Below are 12289 nucleotides of genomic sequence, written 5' to 3'. Positions count from 1 at the left end.
GTTGGGAACGTGTTGCTCTCTTTTGAGCCACTCATCTCTGCGCCCCACCCCCTCTCGCCCCCCGCCCCCCTCCATCGCTCTCTATTTCAGATTAATAGGACGTTGCATGAAATAGCCATATGCCTCCAAAAAACCTGCACCTGAGCTTGATAGCCAAACCCAGAATCTCCGCCTCTGTGGTGCTCTCTTTCTGTCACCTTTGAATTGCACTCCAGGTGCGGGACATACATCCAAAGAAAACGCTCGCAAACTGCAGACTGTGAACAGCACCTTGTGTGTAGCTAGTAAGCAATATATTGGCTTCCCCTATCCCTCGACTAATGTGTTATCTGACAATTCTCTTTACAGGGGCATACAAAGTCGCGCTCGAGGGTGCAGCGTGGACGCAATGGAGAGGTGGCTGGCGGGGAGGTGCAGTAGAGTTGAAGAGACGGACACTCCACTGGTAGTTCCAACTGTCTTTGACGATCAGGGACACTCTGGCTAAGGAGCTAGCTGCTATGGATCCACGAGTCACAATAAAGAACGTCACAGTAAAAACATTTTGTATGTTTCCTACTTGCACTACCCACATTATGCATCTGGGTGACAGAGGAATGGGACATGTCGTTTCAGCAAGTATACAATAATTGCCATGAGCATACTGTGTACAAATGGTGAAAGTCACTGGTTCACGCAGATTTGTTTCTTAAAATTGCACAAATACTAAACTGGCTTGTTCCAGTTCAAGTCCGAGAAACGTATGAAAACGGCCAGCACCTATAAAAGATATGAAAACCAATGAAGTAGTTCGGACTAAGAAATTCAGAATTTCCACATTTAAGTGAATTTGATCTGCTGAGAAGCTAGCTGTTCAAAATTTTAATGCAGTCGGATGTTATATCTGGGCTTTAAAGCCTGACGCAGCTAGCATTCTAGTGGTTCTATGCTTGGTACACTGAATGAAAAATACGCTCGCGCTGATCCGCAATTGCGCTGGCACTGACCCGCAAATACGCTGGCACTGATCTACTATTACGCTGGGAATAATCCGCAATCGGACTGGCTCTTACACGGAAGTACGCTGGCACACTGATTCTCTCCTACCGTACCACCGGTTCCATGCCGGGGATCTGGGTCGGGAGCTCACTGGGAACGTCCCGTATTCCCGACATCCCGGATCCCCAATAAGTTCCCGGTACCGGCCGGATTCCCTCATTTGGCCCGGCCGATGTCGCCCCTTGGGGCGTATCCGGTACTGGTCGGTATTAGTATCCCGGCAGGCCAATACCGCCCCATCCCCAACCTGACGTGGTATGGTATTTGGGACATGCTGCTATTGGAAAAACGACGGCGCGTAAAAATGAAAGAAAATTAATGTTCTTAGAAGTTTGGTTATTAAAAAGAAAGGTGCTTTTATTTTTTGTATTTCGGGGCATTTGGTCCGGAAGGATTGGCGGTGAATTTGGAAGTTTCGCCGATCGTCAAAAGTCGCAACTTTGATATCACCACATGCTTTACCCGCAAAAAAATGTCATTTTAGATGTATTTCTCAGAGTAGCTAGTATGTATTCATTGTTTTCATATTATTTCTTTTTTTATTCCCTCTTAATTAAAAATGCTGCAATTTGCACCGGTAAGGATATTTCGCCAACTTTGGCTAGTTATAGTTGTTCGCGCGTTTTAAATCAGATCATAAGCAACGAACTAAATTAAAGCTTAAAAGACTACTTAATAAAATACAGTAATTGTAATATTAATAAAAAATGCGGTAATAAAGGCCTCCGATAAGCGTCACAATCGCAAAAACTTCCCAATAATTGTCTTTGCAATAGGTATTATATCGTTTTCTTTTCACCATATAAAAAACTTACATCCTTGTCAACATAAACATAGACATTGGATGTAATATAAAGTCCCATGCGTCACATGTTTTTTTCTCAAAGACACACACAAACACAAACACACACAAGCACTAACGCGCGCGCACACACACGCACACACACACACGTTTGTCGTCTGACGCGGATTAAGTTTTTCTAGTCAAAACAGCGCGTTTCTTAACGTATACGTTTTTGTGTATATTTTCTAAAATCATGCCCCGTGGATGTATTTTGTAAAATTTCGATTGATTCTGTAATTCTTGTGCTGGGAATAATGCTAAATCGATTAATCATCTAAAGGTTCAAAAACCCATCAAAGGGCACGCAGTTCATTACGTCACAGGATGATTATCTGAGTGAGAAAATTTAGCACAAACTCACAAATACCAGCACTGATATTTTCAACTGCTACAATATCCTGTTACCTTTAATATGGGTGAAAGACCGTGTCTCCCAAGCGACACTGAATTACACAATATTTATAAACTGCCTGGATCAGGCACGTTTGACAAAGAATAAAATTTAAACTAACAATATCATTACCTCAATAATTACGCTGTGAGACACATTTCTAGTTAAGCGAGAAACTGAAATGAACACCTCTAGTAACAAGCGAATTACAAAACATAAGTCAGTTCCAGTTTCGTTCCTGAGGTAAAACGTGCCTCCTGACGTAACTATTACACCCTTTCATTGTGTTGTTTTAGGGATAAAAAGATGATCGGCGCGCACAATACCCTAACTTCCTTTTTGAAGCTGGAATAATTTGTGTCGCTGAGCGAAGCCAACAGACTAGACAGGCTCAGCAACTGAAACACCAGCAGGCATATCTGCCCTCACTATAACCACCATTTTATGAAACGAGCTGCGCCACCTATAGAGAGTTGGAGTCGCGAATACTTACGACCTCGTCGCACTCGAGTACCACAGCGGCCACCGATTGAGGCAATACTGATTTGCATTTATGCCGAGAGGTTGCGGTTGCTTCCGAAATGTTCCATTAGAAAGCCTGAATTAGAGAGTTTCCAACCGGTCGAAAGGGGTCATGTTGTTTATGGGCCACATTTGCAAAAGCAGCTGCGAGGAGGTGACGGAAGCCTTGATCGTATGAAAACCTCTCTGCCTTTCCTCCTGCTTTCCTCCTCGCAACTCGAAAACAAAGCGGATTGTGGGTTGGCCGCAGACCGCCGCAGTAGGTGCCCACCTTCAAATTATTTCCAAAGCTCACTACCGCTTGAGATGAACCCTCTGTACAATCTAAGCTCTCCATGTTGTGCTCATGCTCCAGGTCGAGCTGCGTTTCCGTGGAAGACAAGAAAAAAGTGAGAGGAGGACAAATCTCAAACTTGGCTGAATATGTTGAACAATGCGGTGAAGGCCAGCCATTCAGAATCAATCTGCGACCGCGGCGGGATTGTACAGGCACATAAATGACAGCATTTCTAGCACGGCTTGAACAGCTGAGTAAAGGCGCCATCTATTGGGAAGGCGGGATGTACATCAGCCACATCACGGGACAATGCTCCCCGTACGTGCGCTTCGGGTGACGCGGTCGCAAATGTAGGCGGGGGTCATGATATTGAGGTCCCACTGCTTCCACCAAAATTTCACGGGTTTCATTGAAGCCAACGCCGTAATTCCTTCTTTTCTGCTCTTTCTTCTAATAAAGCGTCCTTTCTTTACTTTCCCGGTTACAACATGAAAGAAATGCAGAATATGGAGCAACATATAAGACCTTGTAACATCAAGCGAGCATATAAACGGAGAATGCAATGAATTCCTGATTTGTTTATTAGAAGTCAAACCAAATAACAACATGAAAATCCGTATGCCGAAGCCTGCTTCACACGGCCACTTGAGGCCCCACACTTGGGCCAAATCACACACTATGCAAGAAACCCAATATATTGCAACGATGAAGTGAATCAATAGATTCGCATTGTTGAGCGCCTTTATAAGTTATATCGATCTGTATGTGCACTTTGAATACGCCACGCAACTGTGTTTCCTTAACAAAACATATCATTTGCATAAATGTTCCACCAAACAAAACATTGAGCCGCAGTTGAGCTTCTGGAGAGCGAATACTCTTTATCAGCAAGAACTCAAAAGTGTTGGAGAAAAAACAGCAACGCATAGCTGTAATTCAATTGCAAAAACAAATCAAGGTGCCGGTTCTTGCATTTGTTACATTATGCTTATACTGCCCGTACTCTTGTCAATCTCGCAGCACGCCGAAGGAAATAGCGCCCAAAGATCATTTCCAAAAAGAACACGAAAACCGACACACCAAAACACGGCAATACAAACTGCGCCACACCAACAACATTCGGCGACTCCGGCGACGACTCTATTTCTTGTTTTGGATTAGATACCAGGCGGTATATCTTAGCCATGTGAAACCAATCTGTCTCGTCAACTCTTTGAACGAGAGACCGAAAGGCCATCCTCAGACGGTAGTGCTTTCGCACAGGTACTCCGGCAGGGAATACCCCCAGTGGATCCTTTGACTCAGTCAATCTGGGGTAGAAGGAGTGCATGTAGCAGGGCAACAGTCTGACGGTCATGCAAAGCCGGCCTTTCTTTAAAGCGCATTTGAAGCAGTCATCAAACGTGCCCACTTTCGCCTGCGGATCAAGCGATCTCTGTAATTTTTTCACGTATGAATCATGGACGTATGAGCTCCACGCTGTACCTCTAATAATGCATGGTCGAATTGCGCCAGCATCCAAAGCCGTATCAAGTTTTCTCAGATCGTCCACAATTGGTTCTGGAATGCGAGCGACCAGCCACGAAGTCAACTGGCCTTTAAAGTACACCGAAATGGAGAAGCTGCCCAGGACCCATGCTAGGACGACAATGCGGCGACTCGTACAGAAACGGACAGAGGCTTGCAAAGCACAAGACGTCGAATAGAACGTCGCAACAAGAAAAAGCATTGTGTCGTTGGCTACGATTATCCCAGATGTAGTAGCATCTAATAAATCTGTAACAACGAGAGTGATGAAGCAAAATACGAGACATAGGACCAAGAAAATCAGCGACTGCTTCGACCCTTCGAGGGCATACTTTGGAGTGACTGGAATTGTGCCTGATTCCTTTACATAGAACGTGATTGCTTGGATATTGCTGAGTATTGGTAGATCATAATCTATAAGCAGTTCCGTAACGGCTTGCTCAGCGAACATAAAAATATCAATTTTCTTGGCCCAGTAACTGGGCTCACTATCCCCTTCTGATAATACTGTCTTTACCAGTGTTGCGTTGAGGAGAGTCAGTGCCTGTAGCAGTAGTTTTAGTCTGGACTGACGGCAAGTGGTGAAGCCCTTAGATGCGCTGGACCACTCACCGCAGGCTATGCTTACCGGCTTCCCGGAAAACGAAAGGACACTACGGGGGAAACTTTCCCCTGGATGATATTTTAAAGAGTAATCGGTTTCGTGCAGTTGATATTCGCGTGACCGATTAGAACCCATATCAATGATTACCATTCCAGATTTCTGGAATCGCGCCGAAGCAACGCAATAGCAACGCCTCATCTGCTGGCTACGAAACACGTAAGGGGAACGTAGGCATGCATCGAAATGTCCGAACACAAGCCATTTCGTTCCATACCAAAACCTGTAGTGTTTGGGCACCGGGTCGATGCAGGCTCCTGGCGTTCCCCGATGACGGTATGTCATAAGGAGGGTCTGAACTCCGTACACAGCGTTGTCTTCAATGAGGGTCCTTAGTTCGCTCCAGTGCCCGCACCACCGTGTCCCTTTCACATCGAGGCTTTTCTGCCATTGAATATCTTGGGCATCCCAAGATCCGCCGCAGCAGACGAAAATGGCATCCTGGCCCCAGCGAGTCCAGTTTTGAAGGAATGAATTAAATTCTTGCGGTGATTCTTCGTAGCAGATCGCCACTGACCTATAGATGGCGTTACCTACGACAAACAGACAGAGCCTGCTTCTCAAAGATTGGAGCATCATTTCGGCACTAGCGTGCTCTACTTCTGACTAAGCTTCATACAAAATAACCACGAACTACTATTCAGGTGTTTCAAATACCTTCCAGTGCGCGGCTCTTATACTGCGCTGTAATTGTCTTCTACCCAGACCAAGTTGAGTCAAATAATAGTCCTTGGACACGCAGGAAATAAGATGCTGTCCGGTGTTCAAAATGGTGCGCGCACGTTGGGTGGGCCTGGTACCTTCTGATGCAAAACGCTGAAGTGGAAACTTGAAAAACACGTAATCCGTTTGTTGATCTCAAATTATGTTATAGCGTGATATACTCCGGTGATTATGTTGTCACTGTTCGAAGTTGTTATTCCAAGAATATTGAAAGACGCAATCCTTGAGTGTACCCCAATCTTTTGGTAAATAATAATTTTATGCTCATTTCTAAGGTAAAATTAGAATTTATAAAGTGGATCTTCTTTAATGATTTTTTCACGCTGGTTTATGAAGACAGTTTCAGTCGATATCAGACCTCAGCACGCAGCTGCGGGAAGAAGCCAAAAATGCTGTGAAGACTGCCGGGTTGCATTTTATAATATATAAATGTCAGATTCGAGCACCATATTGTCACTAGCGTCACCTACTTCTGCTGAGTTTGATAATAAATGACCATGAATTAATTCTCATGCGTTGAGAATGCCAGCCAGCGCGCGGTTCTTATGCTGAGGTGTAATTGCCTTCCACGTGGACCTTATTGAGCGAACTCCCGTTCCTTGAACACGCAGGAAATAAGATGTTGTTCCGTGCAGAAAATAGCGCACACACGTTGTGTGTACTGAGTACCTTCTGATGTTACACGTTGATATGGAAATTAAAACCCGGAATCGGTTCATTGATGGCAAATTATGTTATAGCGTGACACACTTCAGTGTTTATGCTGTGGCTGTCCCAAGTAATTTTTGCAAGAATACTGAAAGAAACAATTCTTGAGTGTGCCTTAATCGTTTGGTGTATAATGTTTATTGGCTTATTTCGAAAGCAAAATTATAATACATAGTATGTCGCTTTAATGATTTTTTTTGCTGCTTTATGAAGACAGCTTCAGTCGATATCAAATCTCAGCACGCAGGTGCGAGACGATGCCATGGATACACTAAAGATGGCCGCGTTGTATTTTATGTGATATAAATGTCATGCTACATGCCGCTTAATTCAGGGCATCCCCATTACATATGTGCTTTCTTTAAAGCATGACTGTCAGAATCTACTCTCGCCGTCAACTGGAGGAATGCTCGTGCTATTCAAATATTCAGTACAAATAATTCGACCAGCCTGTCTAAGGAGTGCCCGATCTTAAGGACTTTGACAAGTTCCAAATGTATAGAACAAATGGCGTGTCAAAGTGTCACCCAGTTTATAGAAACAAAATTATTGTCAGTCGTACAGCACAACCAACGGCAGCATGTATCAACTGTTATGCACCTGCTTACGAGGGTCATGACCTTGCACTTGCTGTCGGTAACAGGGAACATATCGATGCAATATTCTTGGAATTTGACAAAACATTTCGTAAGGTTTTGACGACAAATCTCAATACGTCGTTTTGAGATATGATCGAAACCATGTCCGTTAACCAATATTAATTTTAATGAAAAAAAATATTTTGCTGGCTCCATTCCCAGAAAAATAAAAGCACTCCATGTTTTGGAAAAAACAGTTTGTCTTTGCAAAAACAAATTGTAATCACCCTCTCAGTCAAGTGCGCCTTCTGCGTATCGCGCGATGTTGGCATTTCAGGCGGCTTCGCCAAAAAAATGGTTCCGTATGCGGGTCTAGAAATATTTACTGAAATATTAGGCGTAGGAAGGATTAACAAAAAAGTATTAATCACCCAGTATTAGGGCTGCTAGTTTAAGAAACAAAATCGCGAATACGGCACATTGCGGAACAACGTTCTAGAATAAAGCTTATTCTTTTGTCCGTATCTATCACAGCTAAGGTCTGCAAATTATGCCAGTGTGTTGCCCTTTATATAGTCAGGGGTGGAAGCGCTGCGTCAATTTCGCCATTTTGCGCCAATCCACTTTTGCTGTGCCTACGTGCTCCGAAGCGCACATCTGGCGCCAAAACTAGCTCAACAAGATTTTGTTTTAGCTATATTTATTGGAGTATACTTCTTTATTGGCCACAGTGGTTTACCGTGTTGTGTTTGTCTAGGTAATCCTAAAAAATAGGAACTTTCAAGAAACCTATGCCGCGTACCGCGCACTACCTGAGCCTTTGAAGCATGCTTTTAAGCGCGCGCGGGAGTGATACCATGACCGCGTGGCGCGCACTTAAAAGCATGCTTCAAAGGCTCCACTAGTGTGCGGTACGCGGTAACGTTTTAAAGGCTCTATTGCTATGAAACCACTATATCGATGTGGTCGTGTCAACGGCGTGTAAGCCTGATCTCCGAAAATGGCAGATGAACAGGTCACAAACGACGAGCCGATGCTTCGAGGCATCGTTCCGTCACTCACTTGATCTTTTTTTTTTTTTTCTTTTTTTTTTTTTTGTGCACAGTGGCATTGAACATGACCGAGTGTATTCGAAATACGACAGACACGCATTAAATGTCCGTAAAGTTTCGTACAAACACCCCCCCCCCCCAAAAAAAAAAAAAAAAAAAACACGCATCACACAGGTCCTGTTTTTTTTTAATTTTCTCTATTGCGTGATTTGCGGTATCGGTACGGGACAAGCGTGCTCGCCGCGGGTTCCCTCGTGCTTAATGCACCGTGACACGCAAATCTGCAGCATCCGTACTATGCGGGTATAGTACCCGCATAGTACGGATACTCCCATGACTTGCAAATTCCAAGTTCGTTCCCGCATTTTCTTTTTTTGCTCATGATTTTTGCGCGGGATATCGTTACCTGCGATACCAGAGTTTGAGGTGGCTGGGTGTGGGAGTTCCTAGCGAACTCCCACGTGTACTTATTGCACTCGGGGGTTCGTCGCGTCTGCGATAAGTATCAGTAACGAAAACTCAGAGAGCACGCAGGCGAGCTGGTGACAGTTAATCATGATGTTTAAAACCCGAGAATGTGGTGAGGGAAAAGTTAAGAAACTTTGAAGTTGAAGAGTTTCCGTTTTACGTAGCTTGTAGGGCCCTCCTCCCGACACGCACAGACACACACACACACGCCCATGCACGCGCACGCACGCAATTAATTTTTTTTTTCATTTTGTGTGGGCATTTTTTTCAGGACCTTATGGCATATAAATGTACATAAGAGCTCGCTGCCATTTGTTCACCTATCGTCTATTTTTTGGGAAAGCAATAACTACTCTATAAAAAATAAACATTTGACGTGATACATAATTGTTTTTGCGTGTTTGGGGTGCTTTTGCTGAGGCTGCTTCCCTGTTCCTCATTCATGTCGTAAACTTAGCATACAAAAGCGATAATTGGTTGCCTCAATCATCTGTAGAGTTTCTTGTAAACGACGTACGTAGCGAATGCACCTACTGGCGCCCAAACAGCAAGCTGGCGGGAGGACGAGGAGAACAGGGGGAATGTCCTGCTGAGCGAAGCAAATTCTGAAGCGTTGTGCCAGAACGCATCCAAGCAATGCGGAGAAGAAGTCGCCTGCTTCTTGCACAGGAGATGCGGTGACTTCAGAACGACGCCGAGCTCCGATTGGTTTTGATTGACAGGATGTGGGTAGACCTCGATTCTAGGCGCCTTGAGATATACCCAATATTGTTTTTTAATCAGCTTGTAAGAGCTCGGCGTTATGACGTCACGCAACCGCTGTGTAAGAAACAAACTTGCGCTCCGCATAGACTTAAGGAAAACCTTGTGTTTTACGGTATTACTTGCTACACTTTAAACGAAAAGTGACCTAGATGGGAGTTTTAAAGACTAAGATGCCGATTGAACTCCCAAGTCTAACGCATTCACTCCCATCACCTGATTTTACAATTTCAATCTGGAGTTCTTGCTTGACATTAATCCGGAAGACGAAATGGGAGTTGAAAATACTCCCATTCGTCCACCCGTCTGAGGGAGATCGGCCACCATTGACGCAGCCGGCGTTTCCCCCGTCCCGCCCAATCCCGGCTCTGGCACCAAAGAGTTTCCTGTCATGGAAGAGGCCGTTATGAAAGGTCCAGAGCGTTTTGGGACTGGTTTCTGTCCAAGATGCCGACACCGGCGAACACCAAACATAACAACACCAGTGAAACACCAGTCACAAAATTCGTAATTCTTGTTCGATCTGCCGAATGCCGAAACGCTGAGGGAACCATGGCGAAGCAGACGACATCCTGATCCTTTCGGGCCTTTCGGGCAGACACGAGCGTGATGCAACTATTCTATGTTCACACAATGTTTCTGTCGATGCATTTTTCCGACGATGCATTTTTCTGTTGCGAAACTCGTTTCGCGAAACTCGCGAACGTGTTTCGCGAAATGGATTTGCCGTCTGAACAGGACCGAAAAACGCGCGTGTGCACTTGTGTGAGTCCTGTCAATCGCTCGAACAACGTCGCCCATGGCCTCTCGAGAAAGCCTTCACGTGATCTCAAAACGGGAAGCGAGCCCTTGGCGGGCCCAGAATTTTTCCCGATCTATCCAAGCCACAACAGAAAAAAGTAAACAAACATGTTGCCATCAACGGATCGATATGTCGTCGTGTTTTTTCGGGTGCGCACAGGTCGGCGGCGCGAGGCAGCTTTCTCAATTTTTTGTGCACCCATAGCCACAAACGCGAACATTGCATCATGTCGCCACCAAACACGCTCTATTTGCGTCGTCGACAAGCGCAACCCAATGACAGTGACGGTCCCAGAAGCCTTTGCGCGAGCGTCCCATCTGGGACTTCGGGGCAGTCGAGGCCAGTGTGATGATCAAGGGGCTCATTTCTCCGATGTGAACCGTCCGATGTGAACCTGCCGTTCTGAACCTGCTGTCCACGTGTTCCCATGTTGGTGTGTATATTTAACGTTAGTTCACTCGACTGGGCGATTGTGCGCGTGGACGTGCACCGCTGCGAGGATGTGCTGCACCAGTTAGGCCTATCTGTCTAACGAGCTCGGGCCAATAGGCCTAACAGCCGGTGGTGATCGGCTGCCGGCAAAAGCGTGGAGCTCCATGACGCGCCAAAGGTAGAGTTAATTAGAATTAGGATGACCTAATGTGTGTGCTATATATTACCATGTGCTAGTCGTAGGCACTGGCAGCCGTTTCTAATCAAAACAACCACCGCCGTCGGAAGTACGGAAAGGCGGACCCAGTGACACATTTGAACCATTAGACGGCGAGAAATTTTTAACTCCATGGGGTGTCTCGCTAAGGTAAACGATAGCAGCGGTACGCGATAAAAGTGAGTCTGAATCCTGCATTGTTTGTAAAGGTTCTGTGAAGTGCGCTACAATTTCAAACACATGCATTGTGTAATTAGGCATCCACCATTCTCTTCGGTGTCAGCTTCTTGAGTCAGCGTGAAAGTATACTATCATGATAACAGACCAGCCAATGTCAGAAAGAGGTCGCTGTGGAATATCGCTTTCATCGAAGCATTCTGTCGTAATCACCAGAGTCGCTCCCCCCCCCCCCCCCCCCCCGAGATTTCATGGTGGTCCTTTTACCCCCTTTTCCATTCCAGCGTCAGTATTTTTTTTCTGTGTGTGTGTGTGTGTGTGTTTCGTTGTTCTTTTAGGGCATTAAAAATCCAAAGTGTTCCTCTTTCTGTTCGACAACACACAACGGCGAGGGGCCGGGCCCACAACAATCCAAAGCAAAACGATGAGGAGGACACTGTCCGTGAACTCCGTGAGAAACACAACAGCTCTAGCCAAACTCGGCCGGAGCCTTTTTTTAGGCTCCCAGATGCGAATGGCTTAGCTCCCGACGTCAAAAAAGCCGCGAAATCCTGACCTCGTAAGACGCTGGCCTGGCCTCGCCTAGGAGAATGCAGGCGGCTTGAATATGTTCCCCTACCCTTTGAGTCTCGAGGACTCGACGACAATTTCAGGGCAGCGCAAGAATATTCTAAAATAGCAGTACTCGTACTTCAAGAACCCTAGAAGAAAACTGGACGACAAAATGGCACACAGCTTAGCGTTTTTGTTTCGTCTCATATTTCTTTTTTTTTTCCTTTCTTTTTTTTTGGGGGGGAGGGGGTGTACTCGTCTGTACACCTTTAGTTTCTGTAATACACTAACAAAAAAGAACTACACACAAAATAATCCCCATCAATGCAGAAAAAAAAGCTAGAGAGAAAAGCGTCGGTATATGCGCTGTTGAAGCTGCTTTTGAATGCTCATAATCACTTGGTTTCAAACAGTATGGCTTCTTTAACCGCTGCGTGGGTAATGTTTACACACTTGTGTTCAGCACGTGAGTCGCGGAACTTCCTTTGCGCCAAGCTGTTCCTTGAAAATTTTTTTAAGAATGACCATCGACCTACAACTTCAAGCTTGTCATCGACG

This window comes from Ixodes scapularis, unplaced genomic scaffold (genome assembly GCF_016920785.2).
Source record: "Ixodes scapularis isolate PalLabHiFi unplaced genomic scaffold, ASM1692078v2 PGA_scaffold6__148_contigs__length_123643588, whole genome shotgun sequence".
NCBI classification, from domain to species: domain Eukaryota; kingdom Metazoa; phylum Arthropoda; class Arachnida; order Ixodida; family Ixodidae; genus Ixodes; species Ixodes scapularis.
This window is presented reverse-complemented; position numbering follows the sequence as displayed.